Source organism: Gopherus evgoodei, chromosome 11 (assembly GCF_007399415.2).
Source record: "Gopherus evgoodei ecotype Sinaloan lineage chromosome 11, rGopEvg1_v1.p, whole genome shotgun sequence".
Classification (NCBI taxonomy): domain Eukaryota; kingdom Metazoa; phylum Chordata; order Testudines; family Testudinidae; genus Gopherus; species Gopherus evgoodei.
This window is the reverse complement of record NC_044332.1, coordinates 49,159,371-49,176,622: the sequence shown is the minus strand read 5'-3', so window position 1 is coordinate 49,176,622 and position 17,252 is coordinate 49,159,371. Positions and strand designations below refer to the sequence as shown.

General features: G+C 41.8%; 1 protein-coding gene across 3 annotated transcripts in view; it reads left to right on the top strand.

The window, feature by feature from the left end:
• Positions 1-17,252, top strand: part of PKP4 (plakophilin 4) — a 215,450-nt gene that overhangs the window by 53,751 nt on the left and 144,447 nt on the right. The gene's annotated exons all lie outside the window — the stretch shown is intronic.

Genomic DNA, 17,252 nt, shown 5'->3' with positions numbered 1-17,252 from the left:
TGGGGGGTGCAAGAACACATGGGGAGGAGGAGGTGTAGGGAAAGACTGGGACAGGGCAGATGTGCCTGAATGAATGAGAGAGGCTAGGGGGCAGCCAGGGTCCCTAACAATGCCTCCCCTGCCCCTCCCTATCAGACAAAAACCCTGTTTCCTATCACCACCCCCCACCAAAACCTTCCAGATTCACTTCCAGGCTCCTTCCTAGCAACTATTTCCCTCTCCGTCAGCTCCTCTGTTACCCCTGACTGCCCCAAGCCTTAGCACTGCTTCTGCAGGGTGTGGGAAATACATATCTATATTGTAGTTTAAATGAATTATTACTCAACATTCTATATTAGTATGCCTAGTAAGGAATCTATTTGTCAAAAAACATTTTCTGGATCTTTTTTGTTGTCTGTATTGTTGCAGACATACTTGCTGACAGGTATTTTGAAATCAATTACCAAAATAATTGAAACTGGTTTGATTATTTTGTGTTTATTTTGACAAATAAAATATTCAGAATTTTAAAATATTGTGTGCAAAATTTTTAGCACAGAATTCCCCCAGGAAATGTAAATCTCAACAGTTTACGGGTCAGAATCTGAACATGCAGCATACATGTTCATTTATCTGCAGTCAAGAGAAATAGTATAGAAATCTGTACCCATTGTGTTCATGCCCAGAAATCTTTTTGTAAGTCAGATTTGAAACTGGATTGAATTCAAAAAAGCTAATGGAAAAATTTGTGACTGTAAGAACCATATGTGTTCTTAAGGTAGTTGTGCAGGAATGTTTCGGTAATCTGCAGACAACAGATTTTTCAGACTTCTTGTGACTGTCTTGTGTTAACTTCATGTTTTGAGAGGCTGGTTTTAACTGTTGAAGCTAGTGATTTACTTTGAAGTTCATAATTTAGATAAATATTAGAAATGAGAATGCTATTTCTCCTTTAAACATCTCATTTACCATCATGCATTGTTCTTGTTAATGTTTGTCTACTCTTCTATAGAAGTCAAGGTTTCCAGAATATAATATTTTGCTTGTTTGAAATCAAGTTCAGCATAAGTTTGAATTGGAATTTTGAAGAAAATGGGTTTTAAAAAATTTTTTATTTTTGTTTAGGAAACCTTGTAGGTGAAATACAGAACTGAAACAATACTAACATTAATAAAAGCAGTAACTGATTACAGGAACTGATACCTGCAAGGCAGACTGCCCTCTATCCTGGATTTATACATACAAAATGCAACCTAGAAATTTTTTTTCTCCAAAAGAAGTCGATTGATAGCTTTATAAAAATATTTTTATATTAAAAAAAACTCAGTATGCAATTCAATTTAAGAACTTTGAACCAAAAGAATTATCATAACAGTTGTCATAGTTTGTCCCATGTTAATATTAATCCTTTGCTCTTAGAGTGCTAGGGATAAGATGTAAAATCAAGAAGATCACTCATTGTTCCAGAAATCCATGTGCTGCAAATTGCAATACCTATGCAAACAGTTTTGAGATTATGATGCCAGAGCAGTTTTAATTCCAAATTTCTTTTGGTTTGGTTGACATGTCTTTACAAGGTTTCCTGATGTACGCCTGCCCCCCTCTCTCCGCCACAGTTGTTTTGAAACTTCTCTTGACAATACCTTAAATTTATTGGGGTATATATTCCCATCAAACATTGCTTTAGGACGTCATCTAATATATTTAACTTCATATGAGATGCATGTACCATCCTACTCAGTTTTGAAAAGGAGGAGAAGCAAAAGGACAAAAAGAATGTATGGCAGTAATGATGTAAACTGAATAGAAACACACCAAGTTCTGTAGCAACTTTCAAGAAATTGGCTGCTTTAAAACAATCTTTGTTGTTTAATCCTGAAGCTTCTCCCTGTGGTGCAGCAAATGGAGAAGTCCTCTCACCCCGTACTTCCAGTACTTATTCCTAGTCTGAGCAGAATAAATATTATGACTTGCAAATTTCTTTAAATGAAATTAGAAAAATTTAAATTTTCACTGATGTTAACAGACAAATAAGAGGATAGGATGATTTATGTTGTTTGTGTTATGGTGTTTTCTACCTCTAGGCTGATGGTTCAAATCCAACCCAGAATAGTAGGAACCCGTAGTTAATTGTCATTTAATGGTTGTGTGTGTAAAGCCAAGGTGATCTCAGTCTAGTTCTTAGAGGACAGATATCACCTTACAAATCCTCAACCACAAAATTAAAATTAACACTGTTGTTTGAAGCTCACCTGTTTGTTTGTCTTAACCCTAGTGAAAATTTAACAAAATTTTGCTAGAAAAAAGGCAGAAGACTGTGTGGGCCTGGAAAATAAACTACGTTCTCAGCCTTAGAGGTGATCCTAGCCCAGCGGTTCTCAAATTTCCTTGCACATCAACCCCCTTCTGACAACAAAAATTACTAAATGACCCTGAGAAGGGGGACCAAAGCCTGAGCCCAAGCCCAAGCCCTGCCACCTGTGGAGGGTCAAAGCCAAAGCTTGAGGGGATCTGAAACCTGAGTTCCTTAACCACGTCAGCCCAAGGAGCCCTTAGCTCTGGAGAACTTTGGCATGCTAAATTACCCAACCCATTTAGACTAAATTAAATTGTATTATTTCCTGAAAAGTACTTTGTATGAATTGAGTGGGGGGATTTTTGGCTTTTTAATTATTTTAAGCCTCCTGTTGCCAACCTCTTAGGTCACAAGATATTGGACGATCAACTTGTCACTGTTAGAGGACTCAGTATTACCATTCAGGACCTCACATCACTAACTTGGGGGAGGCATTTTGCATCTGAAGAGAGGGAAAAAGAAACCCATTTCTGTGACAAGTTCTTTTTATTCATTTTTAATGGCAGCTTTTGAAGATGCTCTGAGGTTTGAAAAATTAGTAATTCTGGCAAAGATGGATTAGTAGGAATCCTGATGTGGTCTAAGGTGCATGTTAAGTTCAGTTTGTTACAAATAGGTGGAGATATGTGTATGATGAAGTGGCAGACTTATTTATATTTTCTTGAAATTTTGGGTGTTTGTTTCAGTTTTGTTTTGTTTTTGTTCAGTGTTATGTCCTGAATACATGTTTTGTTCATTCTGGGACCACTTCTGTAAGGCATTGAGAACTAATTCTCCGACTAATTCTAAATTAACTGAAACTATTCAGGTAAAAGTTCTGGTTTCCTCGTGGACAGTTCAGTGAAAACATGCTCTATGGTGATAAGCATACATTAAAATGTATAAGAATAGGATCTAAAATAACTGACAATGTTATGACATTATATAAATCAATGGTAACCCTTCTTTGGATACTGTGCTCAGTTCTGGATGCCTCTGGATGCCAGGCGAAAAAGAAATACACAGGAAATGAGAATGATTAGAGATATAGAAAGACTTCTGTTTGAAAGAATGTCTGTTGAATATGGAAGAATGAAGCGAAAGTGAACACTAAATTTCATTTAATATAGATCAGTTCTAAAGAACAGGGAAGAATTCTGAAAAAGACAGCAAACTCAAACATCAGCCATCATATAGCTTTTGATATGACATAGAAAGATTGCTTTGTATGCCCTAGCTTTATAAGGCTAGGTCTTGAGAGAGATTATGGTCTCCTTGTATTCCCATTCATTGGGTTTATCATATATTTCACTGGGGGCGGGGGGGTTGAACAGTAGTTTTCTCGTTGTAAAAAATGTGTATTACACTAATTCTATATACTTCTGTATGATCTTCTGTGTTTGGATACACCAGAGTAAAATATTGGTGTATATTTGTTCATTTTTCTTTTTAGTGAAACTTGTATGGGTGGGTTTTCCCTGCACAGCTAAACTTGACTACTATTTCATAGGATTTTTATCACCACACTTATCATTAAGGCTTTGTCAGTGCTTACTTCTAAACCCACGTATTTTGGACACTGATACAAATTCAGTCTGCCGTAAAGTGGTGTACAGATTATTTATCTGGAGTAACTGATATGTTACCTCCTGACAATTTCATGAATTGCTTCTGCTTTGTAATTGTTAGATATAAGAGAAACAAATGGGAACTACATCCATTTTGTGGCTTCAGATGTTTTTGTTCTGCTACAAGTAAAAATTGGTTATCCTTGCTCTTTGGTCTGTCTTTCTCTCTTCTTAAATTATGATATTTGAGGTTGAATTCTGTCCTCCATTATGCAAGTGCAGTGCCCAGCTTAATTGGGAATAGAACTGGAACCATATCGTATTCCCAAACAAATTTCATTAATTTAAAACTAAAGTTTGTGAAGTAATTAGTATACTCTTACGAAAATACGGTGCAACAACAAAATTAGGAAAAAAAGATTTGGGGATGACCAGTTAATTTACCTAAACGTTCATTTCATGTTACAGTTAGTATATGGGATTAACAATATCATATGAAAAAATATTAGGAGTAGCACACTTGGGAAGATGCAGTGCCAATGATCTTGGAAAGTAGCTAGTAAGTGTTTGCTTTGCAGAGATCATAAACTCTGGTGCAACAAAGACCTTGCTTCTGCAGAGTTTTGAAACTCCATTGGCCAGTCATTCTGCAACATGTCACCTTATCAGTCTGCCTGATAGAAAATATGTCTTCATGGAAAACTTTATATCCCACGTACCCCTGTCAATTCTGTTCCTCTGCACCAAAAGCTCCTTGCTGGGCTCATTCCCTACTTTCCGTGAACTTCCCAAGATTCGCAGTTGGGCTCACCTCCTACATACTTCTGAGATGAGCAGGAGAGTAGCACTACTGCTGTGAAAAATAGGAGAAGCACTGTTTGGGAAAGTGTCTGCCTTATGGAGTTCCTAAGCTCCGCAGCGATCTTGCTTATGAAGAACTTGAAGCTCTGCAAAACAGCATATCCTGTTTTACAAATATCCTACTTCCTTTCCTCAGTAATCTGGGCTCTGTGTATTGTACAAATTCCCTCCAAAACCTCTTTCCATTCAGCTTTCCAAGAACTCAGTTTGACTCCAGGCTTGTACTCGGGTATCTTTATGTGGCATACAGAAGCTCTGTGCTGAGTTGATCAGACTCAGATTTAGGTGGTGCAGGGTACGTCACAGATCCAAAGTTACAAGAAACTCTCTCCATTTATATACACAGCTTATTGCATTTTGTAATGGTTCATAGTTGCCTCGTGAATGTCTCCTGTCATCTGGGTGCAATCGTGCACTCTTTCCTTTCTCTGCTCCCAGTGCCGCCTGTCAGCTGTTGCCCTCATCAGGCAGGTGTTCAGTGGCTCAGCCCTCCAACTAAGTCACTCAGTTAACAGGTGAATGGATGGGTGAATCACTTCTGGGGTAAAAGGTTCAACAAGGCGTGGAGACAAGGCCTGTCCCTATGCCCATGTTAATGTCTTTAGCCCTGTCTCCAGGCTCAGCCACTTCTGGGTTAGCTTTAGGTCCGTGCCTGCCCTGGTATAGAACAGTGCCTCCAGGGCCCTCTGCAGTGCCTTCAACCCCATCCCTGAGCCTTTAAATTCCAGCCATGTGCTTGGGCTTCTAAACTAAACTTGTCCCCTTCTCAGGGCTTTGGCCACTTTGCCAGTGCGGGGACTCAGCCCTGTCCACTACTTTGAGTCCCGGACCAGGAACTGCTTCTTTTTACCTGGTTGCTGCTGCTATTCCCTGGGGCACTTGCCCCTTCTCTTCCCCTGACCTCAGGGCTGAAGTTCTCAAATTCTCTCTCTCTCTCCCTCTCTCCTTGCTATATGCAAATATCTCCACAATCTTCCTTCTGGTTGAGCTTGTTCTTGAGCTCCTGTGACCAGCAACAAGCACCCGTCCTTGCTCCTCTGGTCCCAGCCAGGAACTGACTAGCTCAAGCCCTGTAGCTTCTCTTAACTGAGCCTGCTGTGCTTGCTTTGGCTGTTTTCCCTGCAACCATTCTTGGCAGGCCTGGTGGACCCACCTTCACTGCCCCGTTCCTGGGGCAGGGTGTGGTAGGACCACAGGGTCTCCAGCAGGGGTGCTATACATGCACGGTCCATGTTCTATCTATTCTTTACCTCATCCTTACATTCCTCATTTATCTTGTCCATTGTTATGTTGTTCTTTGTACATGCTTCTCTGGGTATTCTCTCCCCTTATCTTAGCTAGTTCAGACATTCTGGGATTGTCTACGTTACCTGCAGGATCGACGGGCAGCAATCGATCTAGCAGAGGTCGATTTTATCGCGTCTAGTCTAGATGTGATAAATCGACTACCAAGCGCTCTCCCATCGATGCCAGTACTCCACCGGAGCGAGAGGCGCAGGCGGAGTGGACAGGGAAGCGTCAGCTGTCGACTCACTGCAGTGAAGACACCACAGTGAGTAGATCTAAGCATGTCAACTTCAGTTACGTTATTCACATAGCTGAAGTTGCATAACTTAAACTGATTCCCCCCACACCCCAGTGTAGACCAGAATGTAGTTTCTTACCCCATGACCCATTTTCCTTCTCTTAGGTTAACACAAACATTGTTTTCAGTTTGCTGATCTATTTATCTGCTCCTAATCCTGTCTTCCAAGACATGAGGCCTTCCCCATGTTTAATTACTCATGTCAAGCCAGGCCAACATTCCACTGCATTTGTTTTTCTATGTTACCATTTGTTTTACTTCAATTTTATTTTTGTCTTTGTGCTTTAAAAAAAAAAAAAAGTTTATTACCCAGCAACACATTTTGAAGACCATAGTAACTGTAATTATTTGAACTACCATTAATGTTAGGCTCAAAGTACAAACCAAGGAATGCAAGCTTATCTCTTACGGTGCAGCCCAGATGGGGTGTTTTCACTGCATGTACAGTATTGTCCGCAATTTCTTGTTGCTTGGCTATTAATTGCGCAATAGGTACCAATTGCTCTATTTTCTTTAATACTAAATCAGTGGTATTTATGGATAAGGGAGGTATGGATGCAAAGAAACTGATCCCCAGTGATTCCCATTCAGCATTGTCTGTCATGTCCTTGGCATATTCTCCTTAATCTGCACACATGGCCATAAGGCACAGGTTCCAATCTGAATCAGAGTTGATGTTCAAACAGAATCCATCCAGGACCCCGGCATGGTGTTGTCCCCCACCGAAAAGTTGTGGTATCCCAGAGTACATACTGTGTCCCCACGGTGTACCACCTCCTTTACTATCTCTTTAATGACTAGTCCAGCCCAACCTCTGTTGCTTGCGATCAGGCTCTTTCATGCTGAGCACTCATAGAACCATCTGTGCTTGATTCATGTACAGCAGGCTGCTTTTATTTCATCTCCTGCTTGTGTTGCCATCTTCATGCTGGATTAGTGCTGTTTATAGGTCCCATTCTCTTTTCGAGCCATACTGTTAACATATACCAATTCTTTAGGATTCTCTGTCCATCTAGGAATAACAATCAAAATTGGCACAGTCGAATAGTTAGTTTTGTGTGGTGCCCAAGGTCCATGACGTTCTAGTCTTGCAAATTTTTCTTCCTCAATATTATAAATTCCCTCCCACTAGTATGCTCCAGATAAATGTGCTATTTTAACAATTTTGACTCTTCCCCTGCTTTGCTTTTTTTGTTATTTAGGTATTTAAATGCAAAAGAAGTTTAGTATCATATATGCTGCACACAATTGCTTGAGAAACATTTTTATTTAATGAATTACAGTATTTACAGATATTCATTTTAAATTTTGCGCAATGAAGTGAATGTTGCTAATAGTCACTGCCTCCTGCTGAGAAGTTAAATTACTAATTCCTACACCTTTTATAATAATTTGACCAAATCCATTTGTTAATGAGTTAATTTTAAGATGTCATTACTTAATGTCTGCAGAACTCTTTAGGGAGACTCCAACTTCATTGCAACCCAGTATGGTTACTACTGTGTCTCTTTTGGCTCTACAGTTTTTGTCCTTCTTGGAATATGCCTCCCACTGGATTTTGACATAATTGAATGTGTGACTTGATATTGTTGAACTATTTTTATATGAGATAGTCAGGTTTCAAGCAGTCTGTATGTTGTAAAATGTAAAGCGAGTGTGTGTGGGGGGGTAATTATTCTACATCTTCTACCATGGTTTCATGAGTGGGGTGTATAAAAATACCGTTGTCTGGCCATGGAGTGGTCACTGGACATGGAGGAGGAACATAATTTTTAAAGGAGTCTATGAAAGAGATATTTAATTCAGGCTGGGGGATGGGCTGATGCATATCATTTGTTTGCCACCAAAAAGAGCAGTTTTTTGTTTACCAGTATTCCCACCAACCATTTTGAGCCTAATGAAGTACAATTATTTTGCTTTAAGAAAACCCAAGACTGATTTATATGCCCTAACATTTCAAAAAATTGATTAAAAGTCCCAGACCTATTTACATGCTATTACATTTCAAAGTGTTGTTCACTGGTGTTTTCCTGGGATATATTGTACACTTCTAAATGATGCAGCCTGTTCTCCTGATTTTCATTTTGGTCCACAGCTAGCATTTAAACACACCCCTTGAAAATTCTTCAATCCCAGCAGATGCCACCCCAGTGTTTGAATGAGACAAATTTTCTGGAAAGGTTGATTTGATTTTATTTGGCCCCAGACAGCAGTGAGTTGATCCCTCTTCCATCCATTTTCACTGTACAGCTGGAGTATGTATACTTCTGCAGTGGTTTTAGGACAAGGGGGATCACCGGCTGGAGTGCCTTTGTACCGTGGGACTATTTCCATGCCCTGCACATCATGAAACAATGTTGTAAGTTTCCACCATCGTGTGGATGCAAATTCTACAAGCCATGTCAAGTCAGACCTACATATGTTAGTATGTCTGTCTAGAAATTGCTGATCCGTAAAACTTTCAATGACAGAATTATATCAAATGTTATATGCACCAATATTTCATGTAAAATGTTACTTGTAGTCTTCTCATAAATAATTAGTATTCATTTATTCCTTGGCAGAAATATTAATAGATAAAAGTTATTAGCATTATTTAACTGTTTAAACTAGTCTGGGCAAGAGATTCTGTTTAGTGTTTCATTCCTAAGTTTTGAGCATTTAAACAAAGTCTTTTCTAAAAATCAGTTAAATCCTTTAACTTCAAGATGACTTGGCTACTGAACAATTTACTTCTAACTTTACTGAAAATTAAATCATTGAGAAAGGGTTGTTTATCATAATCTACATTTGTTTTCATACTTCAGGAGATTTAAACCTTGCTTTTATCTGAAAAACCGAACTCAATCTTAACTATAGAATAATTAGGGAAGCCTCTATAATTGAAGAGGTAAGGGTTTTTGTTTGTTTTGTTTTGTTTTTTTAAAGATTTCTAATCATTGTTTATACTGTGGTTGGTGAAGATAAGCTTTGTTTTGTGTTAATTGCATGTCAGTTAAGTTTATTTGGGTACTTTTTAATATCACCGTAATATTTCCATTAAATTCTGAAAGATTACATCAGTGATGTAGTTAATGAGGTTACCTGCAATTGCCTTACTCTTGAAGGGTGAGAGTCTAAGTGTATCCTTTTAATCACTTTAATTTGGAGCTTTTGGTCTGGAAGATACTGTGAGGAAGGGAAATTAAGGAGTTAGACATTGTGGAGTATGGAGTACTGGAGACAGGGGCAGAGTAAGCTTTCCTGTGCTGCTCCTAAACTTTACAGTGTACTGTTGCTAGAGGAAGGAAAGGGAGACTCCTAAGCTTAGAAGGTGTCCTGAGAGCCAAGGACTGAGAGGCCTTATTTCTCTCACCCCATCTGCTTTTAGCCTTTTCTTCAAGTGATCAGTCAGGTCCTGTAAATACTCTCTCTGTAAAAGTGACTTTAATGGTAATGCTGTAACTCCTTTCATTCTGATGGCACTGGGTTTGAGTCCTGAGACAGTGACTTTTTGCTAATGTGTTGGGGTTTTTTTTAAATATAAATTCAGATGGGCCCCCTTTTGAGCTTCCAAAGAATGCGATGCTCTCCAGGGATTCCAAAGATTGTTAAGCTCCTCGCTACCACCTGTCTTTAGCATGAAGAAGCCTTGTCTTTGCCTACCGGGGGTCAGCTCCCAACTCCTTCAGCTACAGAGAATACAAGGACTCCCCTCTAGGTCTACCCATGCCCTGCTGTTTTTCTACAAGGTAGCAATAGGCACACTCCAACCCCTGAGCCCAGAGCTGGCTTTAGGAACTGTGGGGCCTGATTCGAATAGTGTCGACGGCGGATCCTTCTCCAGGCCTTCGGCGGCACTGAAGGACCTGCCGTCAAAATGCCGCTGAAGACCCGGAGCACCGCCGGGTGAGTAAAAATTAAAAAGGCGCATAAGTTAGACGCTCTTCTTTAGAGCGTGGGGCCCTCTTAGGTGCCAGCGCATGGCCCAATTCGGGGGAATCCGCCTAATGCCGGCCCTGCCTGAGCCCTCCGAGCATGTCACTGAAGTGTCCAGCCTGTGTTCCACTGGAAACTTGCAACATTAAGGTTCGCTGCTGTCATGGTATAATTCCCCATTCTGAACTTTAGCGTCCAAAAGATGGGGTACCAGCATGAATTCCTCTAAGCTCAATTACCAGCTTAGAACCTGTAGCGCTGCCACCAACCAGGAATTCCAGTGCCTGGTACACTCTGGTCCCCCCAAAACCTTGTCCGGTGACCCCCAAGACCCAGACCCTCTGGATCTTAACACAGGGAAAGTAAACCCTTTCCCCCACCGTTGCCTCTCCCAGGCTTCCCCTTCCTGGGTTACCCTGGAAGATTACTGTGATTCAAACTCCTTGAATCTCAAAACAGAGAGGAAAATTCACCTTCTCCCCTCCTTCTCTCTCCCTCTCCCAGACTCTCCCTGAGAGAGAAAGTAATCCTAACACAGAGAGAAAATTAACCTTTTTCTCCCCCTTCCCTCCTTTCTCCCCACCAATTCCCTGGTGGGTCCAGACCCAGTCCCCTGGGGTCTCACCAGAATAAAAAAAATCAGGTTCTTAAACAAGAAAAGCTTTTAATTAAAGAAAGAAAAACAGTAAAAATTATCTTTGTAAATTTAAGATGGAATATGTTACAGGGTCTTTCAGCTATAGACACTGGGAATACCCTCCCAGCCTAAGTAGACAAGTACAAATTAAAATCCTTTCAGCAAAATACAGATTTGAACTCCTTCCAGTCAAATACACATTTGCAAATAAAGAAAACAAACATTAGCCTAACTCGCCTTATCTATCTAGTCCTTACTATTCTGAGCACATAAGAGCCTGTATCAGAGAGATTGGAGAGAAACCTGGTTGCACGTCTGGTCGCTCTCAGAACCCAGAGAGAACAACAACCAAATCGTAACAGCACACACAAAAACTTCCCTCCCTCAAGATTTGAAAGTATCCTGTCCCCTGATTGGTCCTCTGGTCAGGTGACAGCCAGGCTCACTGATCTTGTTAACCCTTTACAAGCAAAAGAGAGATGAAGTACTTCTGTTCTATTAACTCTTAACTATCCGTTTATGACAGCTGCTCCTAAAGAAACCATACTCTCTATTTTACCAGTTTCATCTCAGATTACCGCTCTGCTTAACATGGAGCACTGAAATATGTTTGCAGTGAAAACAATATAATTTAACACAATACAGAGATTCTTCAACATATTCAAGATGGGACTATTTCTTAGTGCCACAAGCAGTGTTCCCTCTAATTTTTCCCATGCATGTGCGGAATTAATTTTGTTATGTGCACCAATATGGAGGTGATGTAAATTCATGTGGTGAGGATGGGGCCGAGGGGTTTGGAGTATGGGAGGGGGGCTCAGGGCTGAGGCAGAGGTTTGGGGTCTGGGGGGGGTGAGGGCTCTGGCTGGGGGTATGGGCTCTGGGGTGGGGCAGAGGATGAGAGGTTTAGGGTGCAGGCTGCTCTAGGTCTAAGGCATGGTGAGAAGACTCTCTCCAAGTCTCTGATGGCAGGGCCAGGGCTGGGGCTGGCAGGGAGAGGCAACAGGTCTGGGACTTGGGGAGAGGCATCTCTCCCTGCTGCAGCTCTGAACTCCTGCGCGACACTTAATAGGCTGCTGTGCAGCCGCGCAGCTTAGAGGGAATTTAGGTCACAAGACTTGATAAATTCTGTCACTGATTGTGGCATTGATACTATTGTTATATCTGACCATGCTCCTGTTCAATAAAGAACTAGATAATTCGTGAAGGCTAGGTCCATCAATGGCTATTAGCCAGGATGGACAGAGATGGCGTCCCTAGCCTCTGGTTGCCAGGAGCTGGAATGAGCGACAGGGAATGGATCACTTGATGATCATTCCCTCTGGGACACCTGGCATTGGCCATTGTAGGAAGACAGGATACTGGGCTAGATGGACCTCATTTCTTTTTCCAAGAACTCACATCTGAAATTTTCAATAAAAATTTTGACATGGCATTTGTAGAATATTTTTCCAATTCATTGGCTTCTGTGACACACAGAAGACTTAATGAAAAAAACTATATTTTGGTAGCTTTTATAATGTGCTGAACACTGACTATACATACAGCAGGTCGTAGTCCCTACCTTGATTAGTTAAAATCTGAGTTTACAATTTTAAATTGAAACGACTTTCTTTTAAATTTGCATGTTAACATTAACTAAGAACATAAGAATGACCATACTGGATCAGACCAAAGGTCCATCTAGCCCAGTATCCTATCTTCTGACAGTGGCCAATGCCAGGTGCCCCAGAGAGAATGAACAGAACAGGTAGTCATCAAGTGATCCATCCCCTGTCGCCCATTCCCAGCTTCTGGCAAACAGAAGCTAGTGACACCATTCCTGTTCATCCTGGCTAATAGCCATTGATGGACCTATCCTCCTCCATGAATTGATCTAGTTCTTTTTTGAACCCTGTTATAGTCTTGGCCTTCACAATATCCTCTGGCAAAGAGTTCCACAGGCTGACTGTGCATTGTATGAAGTGTGACAGACCCAGGCCAGTGGGGTGCAGGAGTCTGATAGAGGGCAAATATACTGGTCACTGGATGAGTAGTTTTCTGTTCCCTGAGTGACCAGAGCAGGGTCTGCACTAGAGTAGTCAGGAACTTGCTAGAACCAATTAAGGCAGACAGGCTTTTTAGAACACCTGCAGCCAATCAAGGCAGGCTAATCAGGGCACCTGGGTTTTAAAAGGAGCTCTCTCCAGTCAGATGGGGAGGAGCCAGAGGAGAGGAAGTGCGTGTGAGGAGCTGGGAGCAAGACACGCAAGGAGCTGAGAGTGAGAGGGTGTGCTGCTGGAGGACTAAGGAGTACAAGCGTTATCAGACACCAGGAGGAAGGTCCTGTGATGAGGATAAAGAAGGTGTTTGGAGGAGGCCTTGAGGAAGTAGCCCAGGGAGTTGTAGCTGTCACACCGCTGTTACAAGAGGCACTATAGACACCTGCAAATCCATAGGGCCCTGGGCTGGAACCCGGAATAGAGGGTGGGCCCGGGTTCCCCCCAAACCTCCCAACTCCTGATCAGACACAAGAGGAATTGATCCAGACTGTGGGGGAGATCACTGAGGTGAGCAAATGTGCCAGTAAGCGCAGGACCCAGCAAGGTAGAGGAGGAACTTTGTCACAGAAGAAATACTTCCTTTTGTTTGTTTTAAACCTGCTGCCTATTAATTCATTTGGTGACCCCTAGCTCTTGTGTTATGAGGACTAAATAACTCTTCCCTAGTTACTTTCTCCACATGAATAATGATTTTATAGACCTCTATCCTATCCCCCCTTAGTTGTCTCTTTTCCAAGCTGAAAAGTCCCGTGCTTATTAATCTCTCATACGGCAGCCATTCAATACCCCTAATCATTTTTTATGCCCTTTTCTGAACCTTTTACCAATTCCATTATATTTTTTTGAGATGGGGCAAGCACAACTGCGTGCAGTATTCAAGTTGTGGGCATAGAATGGATTTATATAGAGGCAATATGCTATTTTCTGTCATATTATCTATCCCTTTCTTAATGATTCCCAACATTCTGTTTGCTTTTTTGACTGCCGCTGCACATTGAGTGGATGTTTTCAGACAAATGTCCACAATGACTCCAAGATCTTTTTTTTTTAATGGTAACAGATAATTTAGACCCTGTCATTTTATATGTATAGCTGGGATTATGCTTTCCAATGTGCATTACTTTGCATTTATCAACATTGCCCAAAAACTTAACTGAAGCAGAATTACGATTGCCCAGCGGTGCATCATGCCTTTCCAGAATGTTGAGTCCAGCTACACTCAAACCTTGGAAAACCTCTGATATAAATGAAGGTACACACCAAACTCACTGTGCAATCTTAGCTCTATCCCCGGCTCTAGCAATAGGTTCTGGGAATGGGTCAGTGGGGTGGTGTCATTAATAAGTAGAGAAGAAGGATTCTGAAAAGGTGTAAGTGTATTAAGTTCCACAAATTTGAAATCCATCATTTATCTGCGTGCCCTCCAGCTATTACGGGTAGTTGTGTTAAGTGATGGGGGAATTTTGTTTTCACTGTGATACGAGAAGAGGTGCATGTGTACCTTCAGGGAATCATGTAGACCTCATTTCAGTACTGAATTCTATAGGTGGTTTTAGCAGCTGTGCACACTGGGATCCGGTTGCCATGGTAATTATCAGCAGTTTGTTGGCATACTTGACTGTGGCTTCCAGGGCTTAGCAAGAGGGGGTACCATAAATAATCCTCCGGGAAAGAGTGAAGAGATGGTAACATTTAGCAAGTCTGGGTGGGTTATGTGGAGTAGGCTCAGTGTTTGTTTAGTGTTTTGTTATGCTTCAAAATGCAACACCTAATGCACAGCACAGATTCTCTGAAAGCTGCCAGGGGCCCAAATGCACAGTACATGGGTGTTACTCAAGTTCAGGGGCCACATCAGAGGGACTGTATCCTAGGAACCCCTTGCTCAAATGACTCCAAATTTGGACCACTATCCCTATCCTGCACCCCTACAAGGCACAGCAAACTTTGAGACAAACTGAATAAGATGTGGATTTATAACACTTAAAATAGTCATCTTTTAACTGTAAGAAATGCCTAACTTCTCAGAAACTGGGATGGAGATGGTTAGGCCTAGTGGTTGATGCTGGCACAGTCATGCCTAATGGTCAGAGCTGGAATTAGGAGTCCAAGGTGAGGCTGGAGCAGGACTAGCTACAGAGCAGCAGCTGGAGTAGGACTGGGAGCAGAGTAGCGGCAAGAGCAGGACTGGGAACAAGGCTGGAGTAGGCTAAGACCTGGTAAGTCTGTTGCCACCATCAGGCAGGAGAGAGTTCCAAGCCCTGAAGTGATGTTGAACAGACAGAGCTGCTGTTCCTTCTGTGGTTTGGGAGTCCAAAGACTAGTTCTTGGCTTGTGGGTGGCTGGAGCCTCACATAGGAGAGACTCATCCCTTGCACAACATTAACTATAGCAGAGCTAGCACTCTGCAATAATCTATATCTACCTACAGTTTTGGAAGTAAAAGCAAAGTCATTTGTAAGATAAACAGGTAAGTTTCCAAAGGAGCATTTGCACTCAGGTACTGAAAACTTCACAAAGTAATTTTTAATAATTTTGAAATCCTAAACAATGAATACATTTTCTTGTAACTTTCACAAAATTAAATATCTTTGAATGAAGTGGCTTAATTGTGATTATTTGTTTTCATGCCTATTAGATGTAAATCTTTTTCATTTAAACTAAAAACTATAAATGTAATCTTAATTATGCTTGAGTAGTCGTAATATGGATTTGTGCACATTGAGGAGGTTAACATTTGAAAACTTCCAGATCCAATTATAAAAACATTTTCAGAAAAATCAAGCATGATTGCTTTAAAAATAGAGGTTAAGTTTAGGAGTATGTTATTGTCTACAGTGGATTGATACCATGTACTTATGTAAAATGCATATGTTATAATCTCCACACCTTGGTTTGTTTTAACGGGGAGCAAATGGAGAACGGTTTTAGCATCTTTTAAACAAATGTGGAAATATACCATTCTCCTATTTTTATTAAAGGAAAGCATGTTATATGTATTAACTACTTGAATAATAATCTTGTGATCAAACATCTAACATCTTAGTGTTGGTCTAGCTATTAAAGCACACAAGCTTCAATATAACAGCCAACTTTCCTGAATACACTGTAGTGCTTGAGCACAACAAAATGAATTGAGAAGAACAGAGAGAGAGAGAGAGAGAGAGAGAGAAAATTAAGGACTTTACAAATCTAAATGTAGGAATTTCTGGTATTCGGTTTTCTGTTGATATGGATATGCTGGTGTCTGTAATTAAACACCCTTCCTATATGGCAGAAAGCCAAGAACTGAACATTTTCCAGTATGATTATTTACTTTACTCCACTCAAACTGAGACTGCTACACACTGTTTGCTGCTGCTTAAGTCCCTTTTACTCAGTAAACATTCTCATTTACAATGGGTTTCTATCTTTAAAATAATTAAAGCTGCCACATCTTGACTATTTATTTAACCACTGAAGAAGAAATAGTGAAAGTATTTCATTAGTTTAACATGATTCAGGAGCAGATTTCCATGAAACAAACTCTGCGGTGACACAGGACACCCAGTGACAGGCCCCCCCAAAAATGCAGGATAAATCTCATCTGACAACCTGCCCCTGAGTCTCGGCTGGCGGCGCAGCAGGGCCCAGACAGGCAGGGTGCAAGCATGCCGTGACTGGTGGCCTCATGCCATTTCCAGAAGGAGCCAGCTGCTGGCATGTCTCTGTGCGCCCTCAGTGGGAGGGAGGTGGCTCTGCATGGTGCCCCTGCTCTGGGCAGCGCACAGAGACCAGCTGCCCATGTCTCCCCAACTGGCGCACAGTGACATGCCAGCAGCAGGCTGAAGGCAGCTCCCTGTCCGCTCTGCCTCTCTCCCTCTGCGCCACTCCCGGAAGTGGCTGGCATGTCCCTGGGATTGGGGAGTGCCTCCATGCGCTGCTCTTGCCCCACGCGCCAACTCCGCAGCTCCCATTGGCTGGGAACTACTGCCAATGGGAGCTATGGGGACAGCGCCTTCAGACAACGGTGCAAGGAGATCCCCCTCTCTCCTCCGCCTAGGAGCCGCTGCCAGAGGGGTGTGTGTGCCAATCTCTTTCGGAGCCATGCCGCTCGAGGTAAGTGCTGCCCCCCTGCCCCCTCCCACAACCCAACTCCCTGGCCCAGCCCAGAACCTGCACCTAGTACCCAAACTCCCTCCCAGAACCTGACCCCCGCACTCCCTCCCACACCCCAATCCCTGCCTCAGTCAAGGTACCTCACTTTATTGTCATTTACTTCCCATTACTTATAATATACGAGGAGGAGGAAGAAAAAACGAATGAAAAACAGCAGCGAGATAAGAGATAA